This window comes from Enhydra lutris, unplaced genomic scaffold (assembly GCF_002288905.1).
Source record: "Enhydra lutris kenyoni isolate GAN:26980312 unplaced genomic scaffold, ASM228890v2 scaffoldscaffold1, whole genome shotgun sequence".
NCBI lineage: Eukaryota > Metazoa > Chordata > Mammalia > Carnivora > Mustelidae > Enhydra > Enhydra lutris.
In genome coordinates, this window is record NW_019154085.1 from 20,593,109 (window position 1) to 20,619,849 (window position 26,741).

General features: G+C 38.3%; 1 protein-coding gene across 3 annotated transcripts in view; it reads left to right on the forward strand.

Annotated features, from left to right (window-relative positions):
* LOC111142856 (microtubule associated protein 2) overlaps positions 1-26,741 on the forward strand; it is a 285,884-nt gene that overhangs the window by 156,168 nt on the left and 102,975 nt on the right. The window lies entirely within an intron of this gene.

Sequence of the window (26,741 nt, forward strand, 5' to 3'; positions counted from 1 at the left end):
GAGCTGAAATCAAGAGTCAGATGCTTAACTGACTGAGCCACCCAGGTACCCCGTGAATACATTTCTTCATGAATTACTATGATAGTCTCACAGCCTCCTTGGACCCTGTATTTGAAAACTCTAAGCTTGGGGTCTCTCCAGGATTCCTTGCAATGGACCTCCTTTGACTTGGGGCCTCCTTGCAGCAGTTTCTTATTTCTTTCTCCCTCTATATTCTGACTTCTAGGATAGCTTCAAATTTTTTTGTTAGAGTTACATTATGTTTCAACATTTTTATTACTTTAATAATAATCAGGAGAAAGGAGAAGTGTGTGTGGTAACTCTTCCATTACCAGTCATATGTGATATTCCTTATTATGAATTTTTATAGCATCACTCTAAGTTTATACTCTTTTACATTTATTATTCCAGTGTACTATCTTTCCTATTTACTAGCTAGTTGGAAAAATTGCTTCCCTTTCCTGGACCTTTTGTTTTCTGTAAAATAAAGATCATATATGATTTTCAGGATTGAGATGGAACATAGGAATGCATGTTGAAAGCTGTACCATAGAATATGAATGTAAGCTCTCTCTCTCTCTCTTTTTTTTTAAGATTTTATTTATTTACTTGACACACAGAGATGACAAGTAGGCAGAGAGGCAAGCAGAGGTGGGGGTGGGGTGGGGGGGAAGCAGGCTCCCCGCTGAGCAGAGAGCCCGATGCGGGGCTCAATCCCATGACCCTGGAATCATGACCTGAGCCAAAGACAGGGGCTTTAACCCACTGAGCCACCCAGGCGCCCCAATGTAAGCTCTCTTTATATATAAAAGACTTCATCATAGGTGCAGTATAACCAATAATGTCAATGCGGAGAATAGCCATTGTTACGAGAAAACCCTTTCCCTGTGCATTAGGAAATGCAAGTGATACCAACTTGAGACTAGAATAAACCTCATTGTGCAATGGAAAAGAACCAGAAATTATGTGTTAATAGCAATAATAAAATAAGCAGTTGTTCATGGATATATTTTACACCTAATGGAAAACCAAGGACAAAAGCAGACCAAGGATGTGGTTGACCTACTATAGCTCAATTAAAACAAATTTGAATTTTAAATTTGGAAAAGAACATATGATTTAATGTTATGTGATCGATCCCTTTTGCTTGGAAAAATTATAAATGTGAATATTTATGATACTAATGAGTATAATTTAGTGTTGCTAATGAGCTGCTCCTGAGATATCACTGATTTAAGATGGGTTCAGTTACTTGAATGTTTTTTGCTCTGTCAGTCAAGACATGAAGCACCAGTAAAAGGAAAATAAAGAAAATGAGAATTACAGTAAAGGGGCTTAATTGTAAAAATTGAAGAAATGATAACAGAAAATTAAATGTAGAAAGAAAGTTAAGAGTCCCAGCAGCCTTTGATTTTAACCTACTGGGAACCATTTGTGGAAAATTGATGAAAGGTGTATTTTCCCTAAATTATTATTAAACCCAGCATCTTATTGATAGCCTTTATTCTTAGAAACAAACAGAACACATGAAACAGACAAAACAAAATAAATCAATGTGAATGTATGCTGAGTGATGCAGTCATGATTCACTCTCTGACTGCTATTAATTCTCATTTTCTGCATGCAGCTATTACATTCTGAAGTTGAGTGTCTATAGAGGATAAGGCACCAGCCATAGTTAAATGTTAATGGATCTAGTGACATAATTTAAATTCAAGGCTTCATCCAAAGGAATGTGAATAAAATGCATTTGTTTGGCTTTTTATGGCCACTATTAAAAGTAAAGGAAATGAAACCATAAACAACTACATTCAAATATTGGCATAGCTGAGGCTGCTTTGTAGCAGTAGAAAGCCGTATTTATTGTTGGGGGAGCTCTGTTTAATAACTTACCCAGTCTATCTTGATTACCACTGAGGTTAAAAAATGTACTTGGCGACTTAGACAAAATGTGGAATGCTAATTCAAAGTGAGTTCATTCCACTGTATTTTAATTTTCTGTTGCTGTAAAAGGCTAGTACAATTCCTAAGTGTTCTTTTTTTCCTACTTCATCTTTAAGACCTTAGCCCATGGTTAGTTGTACTAATTATTTTTGTCCTCAATGTTGATTATCACTTCCTTCCTCAATAATGGTAGGACCCCTGCTATTTGGAGGTTTCGTGGACACATGGACACTCAGAATAAGATCCAGAATTCCATCCTCCCTGCCAACTAGGTAGAACCTACTTGGCTAATTTTCAGTCAATAAAATATGAACTAAAGTTTTGTGTGAAACTGACATTAACTGCCTAAAAGGAAGGAGTGCCCTCTTCATCACTCTTTCTTCCTTTCTGCTGGAATGAAGGAATTCAGTCTTGAATTTCTGCAATCATGTTGAATATGATATAACCTTGTAAAGAATTTCTGTTTTGTTGAAGCCACTGTTAATTTGGAGTTCTTCCATGATTTACAGCCTACCCTAGTCATCCTTTGTATAGCAACTTTGCAACTTATAGTTACTTTCAAAGGCTCTGGAATGTCATTTTAGCAAGTGTCATTGTTCTTTATATGAATAACATTTATATTGAAATTGTTACTTAAAGGGGTGCCTAGCTGGCTCTGTTACTAGAGCCTGCCACTCTTGATCTCAAGTTTGTGAGTTTAAGCCCCACTTTGGGTATAGAGCTTATTTAAAAAAAAAAAAAAAAAGTTACCTAAAATATACTAGTCCAATCAGTTACCAAGTCCTCTCAGTTTTACTTCCTAGACATTTTTGTAAACCATCCAGTTCATCCGTATCCCCAAGGACCGTGTTGGTTTCCCATCCCCTCTAATCTTGACCACAGTCATAGCTGCCTGAGTCAACTCTTGATCCACCCAAGCCATTATACACATAGTCACTGGACCCATCTTTTAAGAATACAATCTAATCATGATATTTCTGTGTTTAAAGCTATAGAATTCATAATTAAGTGAGGAATCTGGCCCTCTGGCTGACTCTCCCCCCCATCCTGGCTTTGTTACCTGCGGGCTATTACACATATTTTTATTCTCTTTGCCTGGAACACTCTTTCTACACCTCTCCCTTCCTGCTTTACTCCCACTTATTTAAGTCCTATTCATTGGTTAGGTCTGAGATTTCCCAGGCAAGCCTTCTCTCCGCCTCTGGCCTCACAGGTCTGCTCATTACACACTCCCAAAGTGCTCTGTATTTCTTACATTTGTACGTATCAGTTGTATGCATGTTTTCTCCACAAGACCGACAACTCCATGACTGGGTACCTCATTCTTAACCCGAATCCCAGAACCTGGTGAGGGGACTGGGACAGTAGGTGCTCAAATAATGATGTTGACTAACAGATGGATCCTTTATTCTGTTCTCTTTCCCTAAAAACCATATCTGATATCTCTTCCCAAGTTCCACTTAGCAAAATCCCATCCATCCTGTGGATCATCAAAACCATGTATGTGTGCTCTCCTTTCGATTAGATATTTACTTTATTCCCACCCCTTTATTTTTTTCTTTAGAACAGTTTTAAGTTTACAACAAAATTGAAAGTACAGAGATTTCCCATCTACCCACTTCCCCCACACATGCATAGCCTCTCCCAGGATCAGCATCAGTCATCAGAATGGCACATTTCCCACCAAAGATGAACGCTTACCATCGCAATTCACCCAAAGTCCATAGCTTACCTTAGGATGCACTCTTGGTGTTGTCCTTTCAGTGGGTTTGGCGAGGGTATGATGACATGTATCTAAGATTGTAGTACCATGTTGCCATTGCCTTTAAAATCCTCAGTGCTCCACCCCTCCATCCTCCCCCTTTCTATCACTACTTCCTTTTCTTGTAATCATATGCTAGACTTTAACTACTGTTATTTGTTAACAGAATTCTAAATTTTGGAGGAAACACATTCTAGAAGATATAAAGTCTTATAGAATTTTTTTTTTTTTAAGTAATAGCAGTCCCGATTTAAAAAGCTATTTCTTATAATGCCTTCATCCCAACCCAGTAGGCATTTCTGGAGGCTATGGCTATTATGCCTTTAGTAAGCAGAATGTCTGGCACACTAAAGGCATGTAACAAACGCTGTTACAATATAGTGAAATAAGTACAGACTTTGAAGTTAGATACCCTTGGGTTCAAAGCCAGGCTGTGCCCCTCATAAGCTGTGAGAAACTGGGAATTTATCAAGCCTCAGTTGTATAAAACAGGAGCGACAATACCAACCTGATTATGCTTTGCAGGAGTTAACAAAGGTAATTTACAGAGTGGAAGCCCTGTAATTGGTAGCAATTATTACGACTTTCGAAGTTTTCATTTCTCCATCCTCTTCGCACCAGACAAGGCAGATGCTTAGCTCTTTCTTTATGTTGTTTGGAAGCTGAGGGATATAAGTTTGATAAAGACAAGACTTAACATTAACAAAAGATAAGACCTGTAGGAGAAGTGTTGAAGGTACTATACAGTTTTGCTTCTCGTGCCACTTTTCTCCTTCCTGCCCACTCTACCGCCATAGATAAGTAAATAAACAAATAGGTGAAAAGCAGCAAGGCAAAAGATGAAATTATGTTAAATCATCCAAGGTCTGCAGAAAGGCCTGGAAATTATACACGTTCTCAATTACACCACCCGAGGCCACTCTGATCTCTGGAGAGAAGCTGGCTTGGGGAGATGTTAAGAGTTCAGCCGTCTCCCCTGAGGTTTATCTGCAATGCAGATTTTTCTGAGCCTTTCCATCTATTTCAGCCTCCAGACCGACCAGCTGCTCTCAGCCCACCCAGCTGGCTTAATAGGATTTGTCTTCTCTACAGCCTGCTTCCAGGGATGTCTGCCACCAGAACATATCCTGGATAAACATTTTCCCTCCCAACTTACCATCAAAATCCCTACCAATCCCCAAAGCTACAAGGGTCCATTACTGCCTGACTCCAAGAAAGGTAAATTTAGTGAGGCATTATTTTCCGCACTGCCTCTTGCTTCACACTCGTTCTGTTTTGCAGAAGTTGTCAGTCCCTATTGCAGAATAAGAGCAGCATACCTCCTTGCAGGGCTGGTGGAGCTGGGACCCTGGGGGTGAGCTTGGAGGCAGCCGCTAGGAATTTGCAGGCTGGGCGCCTCCCCCACCCCCCAGTTGTTAGTGCTGTTCAGCTATCTGATTTCATACGCTCTGCTCTTCCCTCCCGGCAGGATTCAACAAATTAGTTGAGCCAGGATTATGACCATAGCACCTTTCCTGAAGGTTAAGGTGATGCTTTCTTCATGTGCACAGATTCGTGCTCAGGTTTTTATGACTGAGCAAGCATATTGTTGAGAGGCTGATAGCTTTGATCAGCTCAGGCTGAGGTTTCTCTCACTGACAGTTGTGTATTCTGCCCAGTAACTCTGTAGGGAGAGGCTTCTTACCAGTAAAAGTCAATAATCCTGACTTCAAAATGTCAGGATTTTTGAGAAACAAATGTCACATGGATTATGAAATGCTTAGCAAGATTGTCAAGTATCAAGTACTTAATACATCTTCATTTTTAAAGACTTACATTGTATCTACAAATAAAAATTAGATGGTAAAACAGACTCTACTTAATGACTTTCTACTACAATTGGGTACTTGGAGGTGGTGAATAATAGTGGCTGGTATTCCAGTTACTTTTAATTATAGTTAGTGATAAACACTACTTATAGATAGTCCATTAATCTTTTCCAGTTTTTCTTTGTTTTTCTCTTTAGTCGTAATAATGGAGGGGATTATTTTCAGAACATTTCATGAACAAGTGTGTCATTCATTCTACATCTCACATGAAAAAAATAATTTCCTTTTAGACTTAACTTTAATCATCTTTCATATTTCTGGGGAAAAAATTTTTGTATCGAGAGAAAATTTACTTATCTTATAAGATATTTAATAATCTTTGCTATTTAAAAAAAAAGGTAAATAGCTACTCCTTATTTAGAAAGAGAATGAACTCTTATGAATTATGTTCGAAATGCAGTAGACTTGGAAGTCAATATGCTATAAAGTTGTGCTCCTGGGAGTTTTTATTTCTTCAATGTTTGTTCCCCATGTGTTGCTCATGACTTACCAAGTGAGTAAATGAGAAGACTGCTGATTGATTCTGGTTTCATCAATAATGATCCTTGAGTCTACTACAAAACAGTTCTAGGAAGGTCAAATTCCATTTAGCTGGCAATGTATTTTTCTGCCAAAGAAGACCTGTAGATAAGAAAGGATAAAGGATATTCAGCATCTTAGTCTCCTTAAAGGAGTACTAATATTTTTTAAATAAATCTTAAAGATTTATACTTTATATCTACAAATTAAAATTAAATTGTAAAACAAGCTACTTGACAACATTTGAGGAAAGAGGTGGTTTACTTGTGTGACATGCATCAAGTCTCCTAAACTTTAAGGTTCAGCTTCATGAATTCCTTTTGTCATAGACATGCGGTGTGAAAAAAAATCTCTCAGACTAATTTACACAACATCTGACTCAAGCATAGAATGTGGTTGTTGTTTTTCTAAATTAGTTGTTTGGCTTTTGAATTTTATCTAGTTTAAAAAGGAAATGGACCAAAATGCCTTACCTTCAGGTCAGCTCAAGCGAGGCCCAACCATTTGCTTTTTATATTCCCTCAACATGAAGCAAATCCACTCTCAGTTAACATGAAAAAAGTTGGCAGATGTCACTTACCATTGGGGGTAAAAATATAATTTTTTTTTAAAGATTTTATTTATTTGAGAGAGAGAGAAAGAGAGAGAAAGCACCAATGGCACAGAGGGGCAGAAGGAGAGGGAGAAGCAGACTCCCTGCTGAGCAAGGAACTCAGCCTGGGGCTCCTCCCAGGACTCTGAGATCATGATGGGAGCCAAAGGCAGATGCCCAACTGACTGAGCCACCAGTTGCCCCATAATTGACTTTTAAAACAAATATAAAAGCTATTAGGTTTTTTTTTTTTTTTTCCTGCTCAAATACATTGAGAGGGAATTAGCAAAAGATGCCAAGGGGCAGTGGGCTACTTGTTCAGTCATGAACTAAGTGTGGCTGATCATTCTTTGCATGTTCTGCTTCAGCCAGACCACCAAGAGCCATCGTGGTTTCCCTTTGCCATCAGAAGAATTGAGCTTTCTGTCAGCTCACTGGTTCAGGATCCCAGCACTTTGAAGAGCTAGCGTAAATAGGAGGATGAAAACAAAAATAGAACCTAAATTTCTATTACTAGTATTGACAATTAATACTACTACCAATAAAAGTACACATTTGCACTGGGAATCTCTTTTCATCAGCTCATTGGACAGGAAGCAGCTCTCCTCACAACTGAAAGAGACCAAGAAGACTCAGGTTCTTATAAAAACCTTAGAGGATTTTGAGCACACCAAGACTAGACCAGATTTCCAATAGGATTTTTGGAAATGTGAAGTGCTTCCTACGGGGCTTGGTGTTACTTCTCTAAAATCAATATTCCGCATTGGAAATTCTCTACCAAATTTTAAAATGGCTTCATAACTTGCCCTGTTTTCTGGATTAGGAAGCAGCCTGGCAAGACACACTCTGGTGACCAGACTCCTCTGGCAGCCCTAAGAGGGAGGCTGAAGACTCAGGCAGACATCTCATGTTCAAAAATCAATGACTTGAACAGAGTCCATGTACAACAGAAACTGTATCATCTTAAATATCCTGGGGCACCAGGGTGGCTCAGATGGTTGGGCTTCTGCCTTCCGCTCAGGTCATGATCTCCAGGTCCTGGGATCAAGACCCATGTCAGGCTCCTGGCTCAGAGGGTAGTCTGTTTCTCCCTCTGCCTTACCCCTGCTCATGCTCTGTCTCAAATGAATAAATAAAATCTTAAAAAAAATTTCTTAAGGTTTTTAAGATAAGATGAAATATTCTTAAGTAAGTAGATCATGGGCTGTGCACAGCCATTTTTCATCTAACTCCAGCCAGGAGTCAAACTGACTTCAAGCATGAGCACAATGGTAGTTGGTTCAACAGGATTGCCTTTCCAAACAGACCTGAGGCCAAGACATGTCTGGGAAAAACAAACCCTTTAATTTATTGAAGGCTAAAGTACAATGTGGAAACTACATTATGGCATGGCTATTATGTTTTTTTCTACCTAGTATGTACCCCGTGACTGATGCCTAAGAAGACCATGACACTAATCAATAATTAGTAGAGAGAGCTTCATTGCCTCTAGTGTACCTTCATCGTTATTGTCTCATTTGATATACAAACTTGAAAGTGGAGCTTAGCACAGTCAACAGCATGTACATGAACGATATCCTCTCTAATGATGTTCCGTTGACTTTTCGTATCTAGAAGAGAAAAACAGGCACAGAGAAAATATTTAAGAGTGTGCTTTCAAAGCTTTTCTATTCGATGGTGGGCAGTTCCTTTTGCTCAATGTTAATAGCTAAGTGGGGAGAGGGGTCACCCTCCCTCTTTCATCCCTGTTTAGCCTTTGCTCTCTCTTTGTATCCCTGTTTGTAGCCAAATACCCCAATGGCTGCAGTTTTGCACATTTTTGGCAGAATCTCAATTTTTGAAATAAACGTAATGCTATATAAGAGGGCCCTTCTTTTTAGCAACCGTTCTGTTCTTTTCACCAACGGAACAACCCTCAAGTGTTGTTACTGGTTTCAGAGTTGATGTAACCATCTAAAGGATGTGTGTGCTCAGGTGGCAAAAAGATTTGGGGAAGTTTGCATAATGCCAAGGTAAAGCCACAGATGTCCAGCTTTTGCTGAACAGAGGAATGAGCAATTGCCTAGGGGAACGTGTTACACATTCCAGCAAGCTGAGGGTTCTGCCTTGCTGAGCCATGGCAGGTCCCATGGTCTGCTAGAGGATTTTGTTTTGCATATTGTGTGCATTCACTAGTTTGCATTAATTTGCCTCTGAGATTCACTGGATCTCTTCAACGTTAATGAGAGGTACTAAAAAGAAGGCTATAGATTAAGGTGGGGACCCAGAAAGATGAGCAGATTTTACTCTGAAAATGATTGCGTTTGTTTAATCATAGCTTCAAGTGAGTATTCCCAGTAGATGCCAGGGTGTTCATTAAATCTGTGGCCAGTGCCCTTGAAACAAGAATGCGGTACAAATCCCTGTCTTAATCTGCCCTAATCCAGATGAGCTAATTTGGTAGTTTGGCCCTTGCATTAACTACAGTGACTGTCACACAAGGGAGTTCAGTGCCCTATCTACATAATCATAAATTGTAGCAAAAAGGATTTTACTCTGGGTCTCAAGAATTTTACCAATATTCATTTTAGTGGTTCATTTGTTCTCAGGTATGAACATCATAGTTAAAATAGAATTATAACTTAAAAAAGGGAGATCTTCTTCATGTGACTATCTCTCTTTCTCTTGGAAGCTCCTTGTAAAGGATTTCCATAAAATTGTGGTTGGTATTTTGCTGGAGTAACTTACAATGAAAGTCTGTTTTATGGAGAGCAGTTGGGATTTTTCCATATTATGCAGACAGGCAGGCCAATAACCCTGTGCATGTGAGTCTCGTTTGTGGGGAGAACACTGTTAGGTTCTTTTATTGCTTAAGTAAAGTAACAAATAATTATCCTTATGTAAAAGAAAATACTGATAATTATAATTTGCCAGGCATGTTGTATATGGAGACAGGAAAGACAAAGTGTTAGTGTCGGCAAATCCCAAAAACAATACGCTGCAGACTGAAATGAACTCCCACATCTAATGGCCTCCCCACAGAAATCCTAAAAACTTCAGGGGCTGAACAAGACTATATAGTTATGATATATTAGGCATAATCAGAGAGATGAAGATTTTAAACATAGTCCAGAATTTCCCACTTTATTTTAGCTAGTATAGTGGAAATATACTGAGAGAGAGAGAGAGAGAGAGAGAGATTGAAAGAGAAAATGCACCAGTGAATAAATACTCTCTGAAAAGAAGATATTTAGGTAGAAGTCACTAAGTCTTATAAGAAACAATTTTTAAAATTCAAGATGCTAACTCTATTTGTTAGTAGTTTCTACTCAACTATTTTGGTGAGACTCAAGTCAGTATCCTAGGAAGTTCTGTATGACTTTAAGATAGCAGCTATGAAAATGGAATTATTCAAAATGAGCTCTTTTGCATTCGACATGTACAAAATAGCTTCATTCTCTGACAATAATTGATATAGGAAAAGGACATTTAATATGAAACCTCCGTAAACACGGATCAAATTTCATTAAAAACACAGTGGAAAAAAAAAGCGTGAGACAATCATTAGTTTGAAAAAAATACAATTAGACATTAGGAAATAAGTTTATTATAACCCTGCATAGAAATGTTTACATTCTGATTCCTCCTGTAGGCTGATTCTAAGAAAAAGCTATTGTTAACCAAGGGATAGAAGGATGTTTTAGTGGATGCTCGTTTTATAAACGGTCAGTTCGATCTATGTTCATGTTATGATGAGGCAACCCAATAGAAAAGAAATTTTCCAGATTTGTAAAATGGTCTCGCTCACTTAAAATCATATGTCAAGGCTTTTCTTAAAGAAATCACCCATTTACTTGACACCACCATGGAAGACCATTAGCAATAAGTTTTTCAGTCTTTCTGATTTCTGGCTTTTTCAGAAAATTGCTTAAAGACTGTTTCTAAATGTATGTCCATGGGTAAAAAATACCCACGCAGAGTGGCTGGTTATGACTACACATGTTTTGTTTTCAGATTCAGTAAAGGGACAAGTTGTTCCTCTTGATATTAATATGAGAAAAAAGAAATAAGCAAATTGGTGTTAAAGTTCTAGCAGATTCACTTTGTGGACCCAATTTAATCAGAAGCCAGTTAATTAGCATCTATCTCTGATTAAGTTGGGCATGTAGAGAAGCTTTTGAAAAGTCTGTACAAATTCTTTCCTTTATTTTGATGATTTCATTTTGAAAGCAATAAGTAATTATGACATTTGATAGTTGAGATCATGTCTATGAGTCATTTGTTTTTGCATCTATCAATGAGGCTGTCTTTCCTTTTGGGAACTAACTGCATAATTAAATTGTCATTTAAAGAAACAAAAACAGCAGAATGTTAAATGCTAACTGTAGTGACACATGATAAAGATTTCATATTTGTGTTTTAAGAGGACTTCACTAAACTTATAGTATTAATGATACTAATTATATGATATCATATAATTGATTAATGATACTAAATTAATGATTACTAATTAATGATACTGAATATATCATTTGCTATTGTGTTCTTGTTAAATCCCAGCAGAAATATTTATTAACCTTAAATGTATTTTTAAGTTGTTTTACTTTTAATGAGCAGAAAAACTAACACATCTGCCTGTTAGTATATAAACTAATGGCAAGCCCATTCAGTCACCAATATTTCTTATATTACACTGGGCATATTTAAGGTACATTTCCAAGTAGGAGGTATTCTACTTTCAAAAAGAGCTGGGGACTGTATAAACATGGGTTACAACTTATCATTAAAACATTTTCAAAAGTTGAGGGATGTTCTGAGTATTTAATTTTTTCCCTTTTACTAAATTAAGAGATAATACTTAAATACAACTCTTCTATCGACTAAGATGAATTAGTGAAGAGAGTATATAACATTTGATCCCAGGGTCAGTCCTTACCAAACACATTTTGAAATCTAATACATTATTCTGCCACCCCTTTCAGTGGTCTTCAATGTAATAACATCCTGTGGCTGCCTTACCCCTGTGAGTGTGCTCCATCACTAGATCCTGACCAGCCTGGTTCCTTTGACTCCAGAATCCTCCTTGTGAAAGTCCCAAGCTAAAAGCTTATTGCTTCAACCTGTTTGTATATCTAGGTCCTATCTCCTTATTCCCCTTGCTATCCAAACTCCTTGAACATGTCCATCCCACTTACTGCCTCTTTTCTTATTTGTCCTGTTGTCTTCATAGCATTTTGCTAGATTTTTTTCTTTCACCCTTCTAGTCACCGAAAACATTTTTGAGAGATCTCCTGTGCCATCTTATTTAAAAAATCAAGTGATTGCCTCCCAGCCTTTAGACTGAATGACCTCTCTTTGCTATAGCAACAGTGCTGTGGAAAGAAAACTGAAAACCTGATTTTGGTCTTGACTCTCTCCCACCACTGACTGTGAGACTTCAGATAAGTTATAAACTATGAAAAGATTGTCAGAGATTAAATACTGTGCACATGCATAAAAGATATTAGCGGCCACCCATTTCTCCTTGAAACCACTTTTTCATCTGAGTCTGCAATACTGACTTGTCTTTTTTCTCATTATTGTCTTTGCTAGCTTTTCCTCATCCTGCCGCCCTCCTGTTGGTCTATCACAAGACTATTGGTCTATCCCAAGATCCTTGTTCCACATATATTTGATCAGTTCCTCCATTTCAATTCGAGATTAATCTTCCTAAAACTCCACTGATTTATTAAACCTAAACTACCTAAAACCTCCAAGAAACCCCTGTTACTGCAGAATAAATATATGTTCTCCCAATAAGATTCCAAGCTCTCTGTCATGCCCCAACCTAAATTTCCATTTCCCCCAAATTCCTTGTGTTCCAACCACTGTTAGTTCTCATGGCCCACATCTTCTCCTGCTTCTATTCTTTTGTTTCTACTGTTGTCTCAGTTTCTTCTATTCCTCATCCTTGCTTGCCCAACTCATATATAACTATAAAGTTCATCTGAAATACTGTGCTGTCTTGAATAATTGACATTCAACATAATCTCTCATTTGATTCAGAACAGTCCCTGATTTGTACTTTTCATCTGTACTCTTACCCTATGCTTTGTGTTACAGTTAATTACCATCTCAGATAGAATGATATAAACTCCTTGAAATTGGGGGGGGGGGGTTTTTTTCATTTTTTTTTTTTTTTTTTTTTTTTTTAGCAGGGTCTAAGAAGACAAGGTATTACTTAGTGTTTAATGTATAATAACCAATGAAGAAATACTCAGAATGAGTGTGCCTGGGTGCCTCAGTCTGTCTGAGCTGTCTGCCTTCAGCTCAGGTCATGATCCCAGGGTCCTGAGATCCAATCCCAAATTGGGCTCCCTGCTCAGCCAGGAGTCTGCTTCTCCCTCTGCCTCTGGCCCTCCCCCCACTTCGTGGGCATGTGAGTGGGCTTGTGCACGCTTGCGCACTCTGTCTCTCTCAAATAAATAAATAAATAAATAATCTTTTTTTAAAAAAGAAATACTCAGAAATACTTAAACCTCTTGGAAAAGTTAAACTTCTCAAAACAGATAATGTTTACTGAATTATTTTGATTTTAATATTGAAACCACGAATTAATATAGCCACTGAGTCATTGATATTTTTTAGTATCAGCTATACTGAGCTTACCTCACATACAAAAATTCAGCCTTCCAAATTATACGATTCAGTGATTTTTAGTGTATTTGGAGATATGCAACCATCTCCACTACCTAACTTTAGTATATTTTCATCATATTCTCCAAAAGACACTCTATACCTATTGGCAGTCACTCCCCATTTCCACCTCATTTAGACTCTAGGTTGTTAGTCTAGTTTCTGTCTCTGATTTGCCTTTTCTTCTGGACTTTTCATATAAATGAAGTAATACAACATGTGGTCTTTTGAGAGAAGCTTCTTTTACTCTGCATAATATTTCAAGGGTTCATTCATGCTGTAGCAAAAATCAGCACTTCATTGTTTTTTATGACCAAATAATATGGCACCAATGAATACACTACATTTCTTAATCCATTCATTAGTTGATGGACATTTGGGTTGTTGAGTCACTGGTTTTTAAAACTGAAAACAAACCCAGTGATTATTTACTCAAATGCCCTCCTTTTGTACGTGTGAAACTAAAGCCGAAAGAGGTATTCCTGGACATTTAGCTAGAAAGCTGTTGGGTTTCTGATTCTTTTAGATGTTAGGTAAATAACAATATGATATAAACTTTTTAAATGTGTTCTTCTATATGGTTAATAAATAGCTATAGAGCATCAAGTCCTTATGGTCTGGGTAGCAAAAACAGTTATGGTCTTTGTCCTTAGGAAACTTAGAGTCTAATGGGGGAATAACCATAAAACAAATAATTATATAAATAAGTACAAAATGAGAACAATAATAAGAACTATTATAACTGTAATATGAAGGAGAGATTCATGAACTGATCTGGTCAAGGAGGGTAATTTAGCTATGATCTATGAATAAGTAATACTTAACTAGACAAAGAGGATGGAAAAGAGAATTTCAAGCAGAGCAAAAGCACATGCAAAGGCCCTGTAGCTACAGGAGCATGCTATATAAGGGGGAATGCCAGAAGGCTAGTAAAGCAGAAGACAAAGATAAGGGGGGCATAGTATAGAATGAGGCTAGAGAGAGAAGTAAGTCCTGGTGACAGTATTCCAGGACATAGTAATGATTTTAGTCTTTTTTCCGAAGAGCATTTCCTAAGAGCATTGGACCATTGAAGTATTTTCATCCCAGAACAATGTGAGCAAAAAAGGAAATGGGCATTGCCTTACATTCCTCCCAGGGTTGAAATGCATTTAAAAAGATAAAATTTGCTGGGTAATAAGTATCTCTTTTACCAAAACTTGTGGTAGAATCTGTGGCATTTAAAGTTTGTTTTTATTGAATTCCTTGTTATCCAAAGTAGAAACTTGTGTTATTTTAACAGAATAAACAGCCTCCTTATTAGAATTCTCCAATTCAATTTTGTGAAGAGCTATTCTTTCCAAACCTCCTACAGAATAAGCAATCAAAGCTACTTGAGAATAAATAGATATATAAAGGTCACATTTTTTTCCATTGCACAATAACCATGTTTTAGACGTGTAAGATCTCAAGGATACAGAAATAGTTCTCTAAACTGCAAATGGCTAATATCTAATTCTTTAGGCCAATTGCTTTTAACTTGAGGTCTCTTGGCTCCCAGGCAGTATTTGAATGGGACATAGGAAGCTTTTGTATAAATAAAGGTCATGCCTACATGGGCGTAGATCCAAAGCTTTCATTAAATCTTATAAAGAGTCTATCACACACAAAAAGCTAAAAACCAGATTTTTTTTTTTTTTGAGAAGAGAAACAACCCATAAATCACCAGGAAAAATATTTGGGATTCCTTTATATCACTAATAGAAGTTTAAGCCTATATAATTAAAAATAACGAAACTAACAACATTTAAACTAACAGCTATTACTAAGCTAGTATCTTGAGAACTACATCCTCCTTTAAAAAAAAATGATACCTAGTTACAGTAAAAAAAAAAATTATGCTAATAAGATTAGTTATATATTATATAGCAGTTATTTCTCAAATTGGGATCTTCAGATCACCCTTTTGGAGATCATATTGAATACTTGTGCGGGATGTAGCTTCTCTTGCAGCCCCTCCAAACGTCTGGGAATGGAATCCCTGGTATGGAACCCCAGACTCTGAATTTTTAAGCAGGATCTCAGGTGATTGTGATGTCCAACCACGTGAAAGTAGATATTACTATTTACAATTTAGAGCTGAAGAAATTATGCCTGATGAAATTAAATAACTTGCTACACAGAGGTCTGGCTGGCTCTTAAAACCTTTCTCTCCACTCTGTTAAGCAGCCCCTTGCTGTAACCATTAAACCAGTGACCCACTGCAAGAAGTATCCAGAAAAAAGAAAGTGAATGGAGTCATGTGTGGGTCTAACAGCCCCGGTCATCATCCCCTGAAATCCATCGTCATCAACTAAACTGCAGATATATAATGAACAAAGTCTAACACATGAGCCTCTCTTGCTAAACGCAACTGTCTGACACATTTCTAAAAGAAGCTTCCAGATGTAGCACTTTACAGGCAGGAGTAGTGTGAATATGAGGAAATTGTTTCCAGTTGTTACAATTTAATAAGCAGAAAATACAAAGGAAATCCAAATATTCCATCACATTTTTTGGTGACTCTAAAATCTACTAATAGGTAGCACTACCAAGAAAGGAAGGGAAAAAAGTTCTGTGTAACTGGATAAAGGAGCTGGAAGATAGTTTGTTGGGCTTCTGTAAAATATGAGCTTTTTAAAAAGATTTTTTTAATTTATTTATTTGAAAAAGAGAGAAAAAGTGTGTGTGTGTCTGTGCACATGCATGCGCACAGACACACACACACACACACACACACACACACACACACACACGTGAGGGGAGAGGGGCTGAGGGAAAAGCAGACCCAGCTGAGCAGGGAGCCAGATGCAGGACTGGATCCCAGGACCCTGAGATCATGACCTGAGCCAAAGGCAGAGACTTAACTCACTGAGCCACCCAGGAGCCTCTAAAATAAGAGCTTTTACAAGATTTTTGCTTGTGAGAGTTGGCTCTGTGATACGTGTGTGCTATATGACTGAATTATGCTTCATCTCAGTCAACACCTTTGTTAGGCACTAATAATGAAATTATTCAATGTTAAAAAACCAACAATCATGTCTATTTTATAGGCATTTACTTAAAAAGAGTTCAAACCTCGTTGCCAAAATCATGAATATGACATAATCAATTCTCATAATTTTGAGAGTGACTAAAAACAACTTAGTTATCATTTAAAAATGTATTTGCACTTCAGTTATGAAGTCATTAGATTAAGAAATTTAATTTGACTTTTATGGTAATAATTATTTCTTTTTAAATATCTTCACAGATTATTTCTTTTTGAGGAAAAGGATTTTAGTTGTTGAATTCTTTAAAAGAAATGGCTGTTGGTTTGTATAACACTCAAAACCAAGTGTCTGGGAAACTGAAAACCAGAAACTGCCCCTGAATCCATTGTGACAGGTCACCTGTCATATAATGGCATAAATGCTATTCCATGTGGTCCCTGCTGGAAACTGACTTTGCTATTCAGTCAGCAGCTATAGCAAGTAATTTCTTAGATGATTGAGAGAATATTAAATAGACCTTTCTATTTACACTGAAACTTCAGAGGCTGTTGTAGGTGATACCACCTAATAATATGTATGATAGGCAAGAACATGGCGAGAAATGAATGGTAGATGTCTTTTATGATAGTGCATGTGATATAGGAAAAATGTTAGGGTTCGAAGCCAATGGCCAAGAAAGAATTCTTGAGATGTCTTTGGTGCAAAAAAGTGGTTTTATTAAAGCATAGGGACAGGACCTGCCAGCAGAAAGAGCTGCGCCGGGGTCAGGAGGAGTGGCCCATTATATTCTTTCAAGATGGGAGAGGGTTAGGGATAGCGTTAAGTCTCTAAGGAATTTTGGAAGCAAGGTTTCCAGGACCTTGAGGGGGCTAGCTATTGTTAGGAAAAGGTCATTTACTACTGTCTAATAAAACCTGAGCTATGAGGTTTATATATATCGGTGGGTCATAAAATTAAGGGATGATTGTCACCATGTGTTTTGGGGGGAAGAGATGAAGAAAGTTTCCAGAGAAACTTTTATATATCAAAGGAAACTTTCAGGATCCTGGGGGTCAGGCTAAGATTGCCTTTTGCCCTTAGCAAAGTATTAACATCAAGGCAGCTGAGCTCATAGAAGAATGTCATTCTTCCTGTTTCAAGGACTTGTCAATGGGCTTTAGGTAGTAAGGAAATTCAATATCTTTTTCTTCTGCCTTTGTTTTCTACATCACATGGATCCCTTTAACGCACAAAATCTTCATCTTAGAACAAATTTCAAAGGGAATCTTATTTAAGGACAGGGAAGTTTATAATGTTCTTCTGACACATAAAGATCCTTATCTTTTGGTCAAGCTGTGGTATTACATGTGTTTTCTTCTGAACAATTTAATGGAAATCCGAGTTCCAGATTTCAGTGTTATTTTAAAGTTATATCAGGATCTAATGTGTCCTCACCCTTTCATGTCTATGCTCTACTATAATGGGTTTCAATGACTTTCTGGAAGGAACTGATAAGATTACCTTCTATTAAACCAGGGTTTAATTTCCCTGTGGTCACCAGATGTCCAAAGAACCAGAGAGGGCTGCTGAGGAGGTTGAATCTGACATTCTGCGCTTAGAGAAAATGCATTCAGTCCACACTAACTAGATAGAGCTACCCAAATCATGAGGCAGAGAGGAAGTCACAAATGTCTTCCCGCCTCTTTTTAAACTGTTTCCCCCCCTTTTCTTTAGCTAAATGACTTTCGGTTTGGTATGACATTAAAAAATAGGATGGATGTGAGATGGAAAAAGTGAAATTATAACTAAATGAAACAAAACAAAACCTGTTTGCCATGGGGCCCATATTCCTTCACGGAGAAACTACTTCTGAAACCCTTGAAGTAGAAGCCTTTGTGTAAGGTGAAGTAAGGCAGGTGGCCAGGGGCAGAAGACACTCCCAAGGTGCCTTCCCAGTGTGCGGAAGATCCTGCAGAGGTGGGGGTGGTCAGTGGGAGTCAGGCAGGGTCCTGCAGGTGGAGTTAGACCACTCTAAGACTTCTCTGATGTAATTGGTGGGAACCACAATTTTAAAAGATAACCTATTTTAAACTCTCAGTAACTTTTCTAAAAGACTATTGACTCCTCTTTGGCTCTTCAGGAGCTCTAAGAACCATCCTCAGTGAAAGGGTGAAACACGACCTCTGAAGCAAACTTTGGCACCTGCAAATACCCAAAGTGGCTGATGGAGTCCCAGGAGAGCCCAGGAGAACCCCAGCGAGGCGGCAGCAGCAGCCCTCACATTTCCTTTGCAACAACAGTAATTAGAGCAGCTGGAATATTTGCAACCACATTGGTTCCCATGCTGGTTTTTTTTTTTTTTTTAAGCTTAGACTTTAATCTTATTTTCATATGTTTTTATATAAATCAGACCCATGTGGCTTGATTGTAGACGTTAAGTGGCCACTAGGAGCTTTCGATAAAAGCCTTGCAGGAGCAGTCAGTGCTTGGGGTTCTCTGGAATCTGGCTCTATAGCTCACAGTCCCTGTCTCTCTGTGCCCCTCCTCCTGTGTTGATTTCTGTCTGCCTCCTCCCTCCATTCCAACTGCCCTTCATCTCAGTGGTGTCTATTTACTGAAATCGAAGCCAATTCAATAAAGCATAATAATAGAACACCCTTCTGAAAAGAGCACAAAGGAGAGGAATTGCATGGCCACTGACAGAATAATAGAGGAGGGGAAAAACATGTTAAAGAGCTCCCAGCAGATGATTTGCCTCCTCCTTTGGCTCCTATTTATAGTGAAGCAAACCCTTTTGTTACCAGCATCTCTATGCAAAGCCCTCCCCTTTTGTTTGGTGAAATCTTAATGATATATCCTTGTGTGTTTTAATATTTCTAAGATTACTGGTGGGAGAATTATTGTATCATGCATGCATGAATATTATTACAGAATTTCCAGAGCGCCTGGGAGTGCTAACACAGTGGATTCAGGTATATGTTGAGGGGAGCTGTTATTTTGATGTGTTTTTTCACCCAGTAAGTAATATTCTGACTCAATTAAGAAATCTTCACTTTTTAAAATGGGCCATTACTGGAAATTTCCTTAGTAATAAAATGTTGGCCACCACTGTTAAGAAAATAACTTAGGGAGGAAAGAAGTGATTTCAAATTAGCATTAGAGAACAGGGAGGAATGGGTGCCATCTTAGTACTCACTATGCTAATTAAGTTATCACACATTGCCTCTTGAACAATATGCAGCAAAAGATGAAGGACCTGAATCAGCTGGAGATCACACTTAATTGTAAATGCTTCCCCAAGACTTCAGTGGGTTGGTGAAATCCCTCTGCTTCTAGAGCTCTTAGGATTTGGGCTATAAGTACATTTGCCAGAATTTCATCTTTCCTGTCAGATAACTCCAGCACAGCATGGATTTTCCTCTCTCTGGTGGAGACCCCTTTCCTAAATGCATGCTTTTTCAAGTTCTCAGAGAGCGCTGAAGCTCAGGCAAAGAACACCATCACTCAGCTGAATTCTGACTTTTTTAGACCACAGCTGGAATCTGTATGCTCACAATAACCTCAGAAATAGCCCGGTGCTCTGGCCCCCAGGTTCAAGCAAATGCCTCTTCTCCTTCTCTGGTGAAATCTCTCTGTGCTCCTACAGGTTGACAGATGGCTCCCAGCAGGTGACCATGGGGCTATTAGTAAATGAGATGCTTTCTTTCTGTGGCACAAGCCTTCTCAAAGACGCTCTCTGTCCTAAGAACTTAAAAAAGCCATTTGGCCGCTAAGCAAAACTAAAGAGAAGAGTTGAAGCTAAGAAACCACATATTGATAAATGAATATATTGTCTCTTCCTGAGAGAAATACCACCTGAAGACTGATACTGAGACCTCACAGTTTTCCACCATTGTCAAAGCACTTTCTACAAATGATTTTAATTCTTGCAGCAACTCGATAAGGGAAATCTCATTAATAATTTCCATTGTATTGATGCTAAAACTAAGGATCCCAAAACTTAGAAGTTATGCCCAGTGTTTCACAGCTGTTATGCCCAGTGTTTCACAGCTGGTAGGAGATAGGCCAGTGTTCCAACATAGTATCCATATCCACAGTTCGTGTTATTTTTTTTTTTTTTTATTTTAAAAATCTAGCTTAACTGGGGTGCCTGGGTGGCTCAGTATGTTAAAACCTCTGCCCTTGGGTCCAATCATGGGGTCGAGCCCCACATAGGGCTCTCTGCTCAGCAGGGAGTCTACTTCCCCCTCCACCCCCCCACCCCCGCCTGACTCTCTGCCTACTTATGATCTCTGTCTGTCAAATAAATAAAATTTAAAAAACATCTAACTTAACTAAATTCTAGTCAGAATGCTTAGGGAAATAAACTGTTGTCATCCTTATATTTATTCACTCATCTACTTTCAAATCAGGAAAACAGGAAGCCAGGTAGAGAAGGAGATTTCATTGTTTGGAACAAAGGAGTTCGTATACACAAAATCAAAGGATCAACACACTTTTCTATTTTTTTTTCAGTACAGACCTCCATTTTTCATCCATCTGATGTTCTTGAGCAAGTACTTGCCAGACAAGGAAAGTGATAGCAAATATAAAAGAAAATGGCCCCTGCCCTTCTAGGGCTTACAGATTCCTTGGAGTGGGATGGAGTGAGCAGACATTAAATACAGTGCTGCCGATGGCATAGGGAAATAGACAGCCATAGGAGTGCAAATTGCTAATACCTCTTGAGACAATTTGATGATATTTGATGAGTCTGATTTGATGAGATGATATGGTAACCTAGTTTGAAGTGTAGTGTATACTCTTATATGGTTTAATATTTTTTGTTCTTCCTTTGTATTCCTTTTGAATTCAGAATACTATGAAAAAAAGGAACTCATATATTTGATGGAACTAATATATTTGATAGAAATCAATGGCTTCTAGGGTTGAAATAAAGCAGAAAAAGGATGGGAGTAGGGATTTGTTTCCATTACAGTAAAGTTTGTTAGCAACACAAGGTCATTCATATGAAGGCCAAATAGGTAGTAAAAACAGCAGCCAAACACCTGCAAGTGGTTGAGGAGACTTCTAGAGAAGGATGCTCCGGTTCAAGGTAGAGCTGACAAACCTAGAGTTGGGAGGGGAGGGAGGGGGCGTGGGAGAGAGGAAAAGAAGAAAAAGAGAAAGAAGAGTACTTTGTGGAAGGAGAGAAGGACAATATGAAACTGGAAGGAAAAGGGCAATTCACAGGTCTACAAAGGAATTGGAGGCTTCACGGTGGTAGGAAGTTGGGGATAAAGTTGAACTAGTTGCACATAGTCACAGTGTAGAAGCCCTAGAGTCCAGACCTGAAAATTTGGGGGGATTTTTTGTTTTGTTTTGTTTTTTTCATGTTGGCAGAAGACGTTTGAACACTTGAACATGACAGTGACATCACGAGGAGGCCTCCTAGCCAGGTCAGTTTTGTGGCCACCTGTTGTTTCCTTAGTGCCCTTCCCTAGTTCTTTTTCCTTGTACCACATGAACCTGCAGATCTGCACTGGCTTATTCTACCATTTTAAAAATGTTTAGTGTTTGTATGAAAATTAGAAACAAATGAACAGGTGGCTTTCTGTCAAGCAAAGAAGTGTTAGTTCTTCAGATATATTCTGATCCTGAGCAGAAAGCAGAAGTGTAAGATGGAAATAAGTGAAAACACGGACGCATGTGTCCTGTCGCTGCCCAAGGTTCTCTATACTGCAGAGCCTCTTGTATTTTATTTATAAAATAAAATATTTATTTATATTCCCTTGGAGTCAGCATATGTTAACAATTTAGCAAATAAGTTTTTCACTGATATCACTGAGCATTTCTTTTCAACCCTTTTCAACCAAGAAGGAACCGAAACTTGACCCGGAGCTACTGGACATTTCATCATGCTTCTTTCAAAGTAATGTCTGTGCCCAGTGGGTCTCAAACTCACAGCCCCAAGATCAAGAGATCCATGCTCTACTAACTGAGCCAGCCAGGGGCCCCACTAGAGCTCCACTTATCCTCCGTTTTTCTCAACCTCTTATTGAGGCAGAGCCAAGTTAGTTCAGTCCAGTGAGTGGTGAGAGGAGGTAATGTGTGTCACTTCTGTGTTAGAGCACTTAAAACCTGGTGTGCAGCCTGCTCATGCCTTCCTCCCTGCTACCGTAATCTTTGGAGGCCATGAGTTGAGCCACAAAAGGAATGTACTCAGATCATGGGAGAGAGCAAGCCTGGAGCATTATTCCACTCACATCAGGATTTGTATGAGGAGGATAGAAACCTCTATTGTGCAAAGTCTCTGAGATTTAAGCTTGACTTTTCTGACTAATTCAGTCCTTTATCCTTCACCCGTTTGTATCCTATTTTTATGGCCTTGAATCAGATTGAGGTGCTTTGGACAAGACCAGCTAATTTCTACTAAGCTATCTTAACCCAGTCCGCTAGTCCTCAGCAATAGCTTGGAGTATCAGGTTTGGGAATCAAAGGGGAAAATTCTTACTGTCTATCTTACCTAGATTCTCTGGTCAACTGGAAATAATATCTTTTGACTCGCGCTCTTGTTAACTCCTTAATTCATATTATTTTGAAGTATGTTTCCTTTGCAAGAAACATAATGTTCTCCAAAAAGGAATTTGGCAAAAGCCCCAAGAAAGGAAGATCTTTCTCTGAATAAGTGTCAGTGACTTTGGTTCACTGTAACTTTTGGCCACTTACTAATAAGTAGTAATAATGAACTGCTTCTAAATGTATTAGGGAATAGAAGTGGTTTGGTTCCTGTTAGACTAAAAGATTTTATGTTGGCAGCGGCTCTCCTGTTTAAAGACTACTTGGATAGTGGATCTTTTCCCAACAGTACCGGCAATTCTGAATGTCCCCAGTAGTTGGAATCTTGTTATCCTGCACAAGTGCACTGGATTAAACAAACTGTTCAAAATCACATAGAGCAGACTGGTAGAGGAGGTGGAGAACAATGTCACTGTTGTTTATTTGAGAGCTGAGTAGGCTAATGATAGCCAGTGAGGTCAAGGTTAGGATTCAGAAATGCTTTTCAGAATCCCAGCAACTTCAAGCATCTCAATGTTTAACTTGTCAGACAAAGTCTATGAAAAGAGGAAAAATAACCAAATGATACTTACACTAGAATATGTTTCAAAGGTTAATGAGTAGTATATCCTGGTCTAACAATCCAGGGAAGATTTTATCTCGATTTTGTTGCTTAATTTAACACGGGTTCTTACATCACTTGAGAAAACCATACCTTGCCAATATTTTCTTCCTGAGATTCTAAGTCTACATGAACTTATCATTCTTAACCTCAGTGTAGGGGGGGTCATGTAACTTGCACATAAATACCCCAACTGTTGGACACATATTATATGCAGACTGAGTGCACTGTGTCTATTTATCTGAGTCATCAGCTGATAAAAGCTAATTTTGTCGATAGCCAAACAAGGGTCTGTCTTGGGCTCCTCATTAAATGATGTACTCAACTTATTTTGTGATGCCAGCATATACCCTCTTCTCTATTATGAGTAGGCTAGCCCTTAAATATAGTTGTTAACCACATTACCTTTGTCAAGTGTTGCCAGCCATGATTCTCAACATTTCACACCCAACTCTAAGAGGTTCTGGAATGTGGCATAAGCAAACCTGGTGGGAATAATGGAGCAGAGAACAGAGACGGAACTGTAGTTGAGGACATCCTCCAATTGGTCAAAAAGCTGAATATACTGAATAAAATAGGGACTTAGTAGGTATTTCTAGTGAACTGAAAGTTGCCACTAGTGAAATATCACTTCTCACTGAGTCCCAACGCCTTTCTCTTTGAAATTGTCTTTAGCCAGAATTGAAGACCTAACACCATTCTCAGAGTCTATAAAAAGTTGGTATAGTGGTGTCTGAGAGGTTAAGTTGGTTAAGCGTCTTACTCTTGATTTCTGCTCAGGTCATGACCTCGGGGTTGTGAGATTAAGTCCTATGTTGGGCTATAGGTTCTGGTTAGAGTTTGTTTGTCCCTGTCCCACCCCCACTGTCCCTCCAAACCCCACCCGCCCTGCTCTTGAGCACAGGTGCTTGAACTTGCTCTCTCTCTCTCTCTCAAATTAATTAATTAAATCTTTAAAAAAAAAAAGAGTTGGTATATGGTTGAGAGGATTATCCACTTTCTAGCTATGTGATGTTGGATAGGGCACTTAAAGTCTGTTGGCCTCAGCTTTCTTTAAGTGGGGATTTTAATAGTCACCTGTCTCATAGGGTGATGGTGAGGAATAAGTGAGTGAACGTGTGTGAAGATTTGAAACACTGGTGCATAATAAATGCTGCATCACGTTAGCAAATACCAGCGTAGGGATGTCGCAGCCACGCTATATAAGGTATCATATACTAAGACTGTGTCAAATAATATTCATAACAAAATCTGTGTTAAGGTAATTTAATCTTTTTGATCTAGAATGAAAATGATCGTTTCTAACTGCAGTGTGTTCATTTAAAATGACTATCCAGGGGCACCTGGGTGGCTGAGTGGGTTAAAGCCTCTGCCTTCGGCTCAGGTCATGACCTCAGGGTCCTGGGATCGAGCCCCGCATCGGGCTCTCTGCTCAGCGGGGAGCCTGCTTCCCCCTCTCTTTCTCTGACTACTTGTGATCTCTGTCTGTCAAATAAATAAATAAAATCTTAAAAATAAAATAAAATAAAATGACTATCCAATTTTATGTGCCTCATGGAATAGGCCCTACGTTGCTTTTAAAAAAATAAATCCCAGGTGGCATTTATCTCTTTCTCATAAAATAAAGTCTAGAAAAAAGCATAGCCATTTTAATTTTATAACAAACAAACAAACAAAAAAAAAACAAAAGTCAAGATGATGGGTAAGTGGGGCATTATTTTGATGACTAAAATTTTTATGACTCAGTTTTTTACGCCGTTTTCTCATAATCATCTCATTCTTTGGCCAATAATTTCCCAATTCTGTTAGAATGAAATTAGCTTTTAAGTGTTCAGGGCTGGAATTTCACTTTCACTGACATTTAACTATTGAGTTAATATTTGGAAAGACTATAAAAGACAGGATATTAGTTTTTTAATATTGCTTTTATTACTACTCAGATGAACGTGTTCTTTGATAACAGGTGTGAACAAATTTTTTTTTTGTAAAGGGCCAAATAGTAAACATTTGAGTCATATATAAATACATGAAAGGCCATACAGTGTCTGTCGCAGCTCCTCGACTGTGACATTGAAACACGGAAGCAAGCAAGGACAACAAAGAAATGAATGAACGTGGCCATGTGCCAACAACACCATATTGAGAAAAATAGGCAGCAGGCCTGATCTGGTCTATGGACCACAGTTTGCTGACACTTGTTCTATGCAATTCTTTCTTGTTTGTTTGTTTGTTTTTTAAATATGAATGCATGCATACATGTATAATGTGTATTTGCACACTTAGATACATACATGGACATGTATTTCAAAATCATGAAGTGTAAAACATGCTTTTTAAGGAATTTAAGGAAAATAGGGAATTTAAAGAAGAAACAAAGTTTGATATTCTGTTTAGCATTCAGTGATTAAATACCCAAGGCTTTCAATTTGAACAAGGTGCACAGCTGCTCTACCATTCTATTTTTGCTCTAAAATCAACCTACAATGTTTAATATGCTTTTAATCAAAGCTACTCTTAAAAATGCTTTCAGTAGTCTAAAGTTATTGTGTAGGACTCTATAATAATGTTATATATATCCCAAATTTGAGAACCACTGAGCCTAACTAAAGTGGAAAAAAAAGAAAAAAAAAAAAGCTGTGTTCAGATCAGATGTGTGGGCAGTGCAAACTTTTTTTTCCTAAAATAACTATCAAATTTTATGAGGGATTGGAGAATTCTATTGTGTTTCTTCCTGCCTGCGAATTTTCTGTTCTTCTTTATTTTTTTAATGTTAAGCCTTTCTAACTTTAATATGCATTAAAAGATTTGTTTGCTGGGCGCCTGGGTGGCTCAGTGGGTTAAAGCCTCTGCCTTCGGCTCAGGTCATGATCTCGGGGTCCTGGGAGTGAGCCCCACATCGGGCTCTCTGCTCAGCGGGGAGCCTGCTTCCCTCTCTCTCTCTCTCTCTCTCTGCCTGCCTCTCTGCCTACTTGTGATCTCTCTCTCTGTCAAACAAATAAAATCTTTAAAAAAAAAAAAAAAGATTTGTTTGCTGCTACATATTCTGTGTGAATGTTCACAGATTAAGTGAACTATTACATGTAAAAGCACTTAATAAAGGACCTGGCTCAGTCAATGTCTGTCACGCTCGAATCAAACCCTGTCTGTCATATCCCTATACACATTTTTCTTTGAAGGGTGATGGAGAAGAAATGAACCAACTGCTTGCTTCTTGTCATTCCACATTTACATTTCCTGTTGGGTCTTGAAGAAG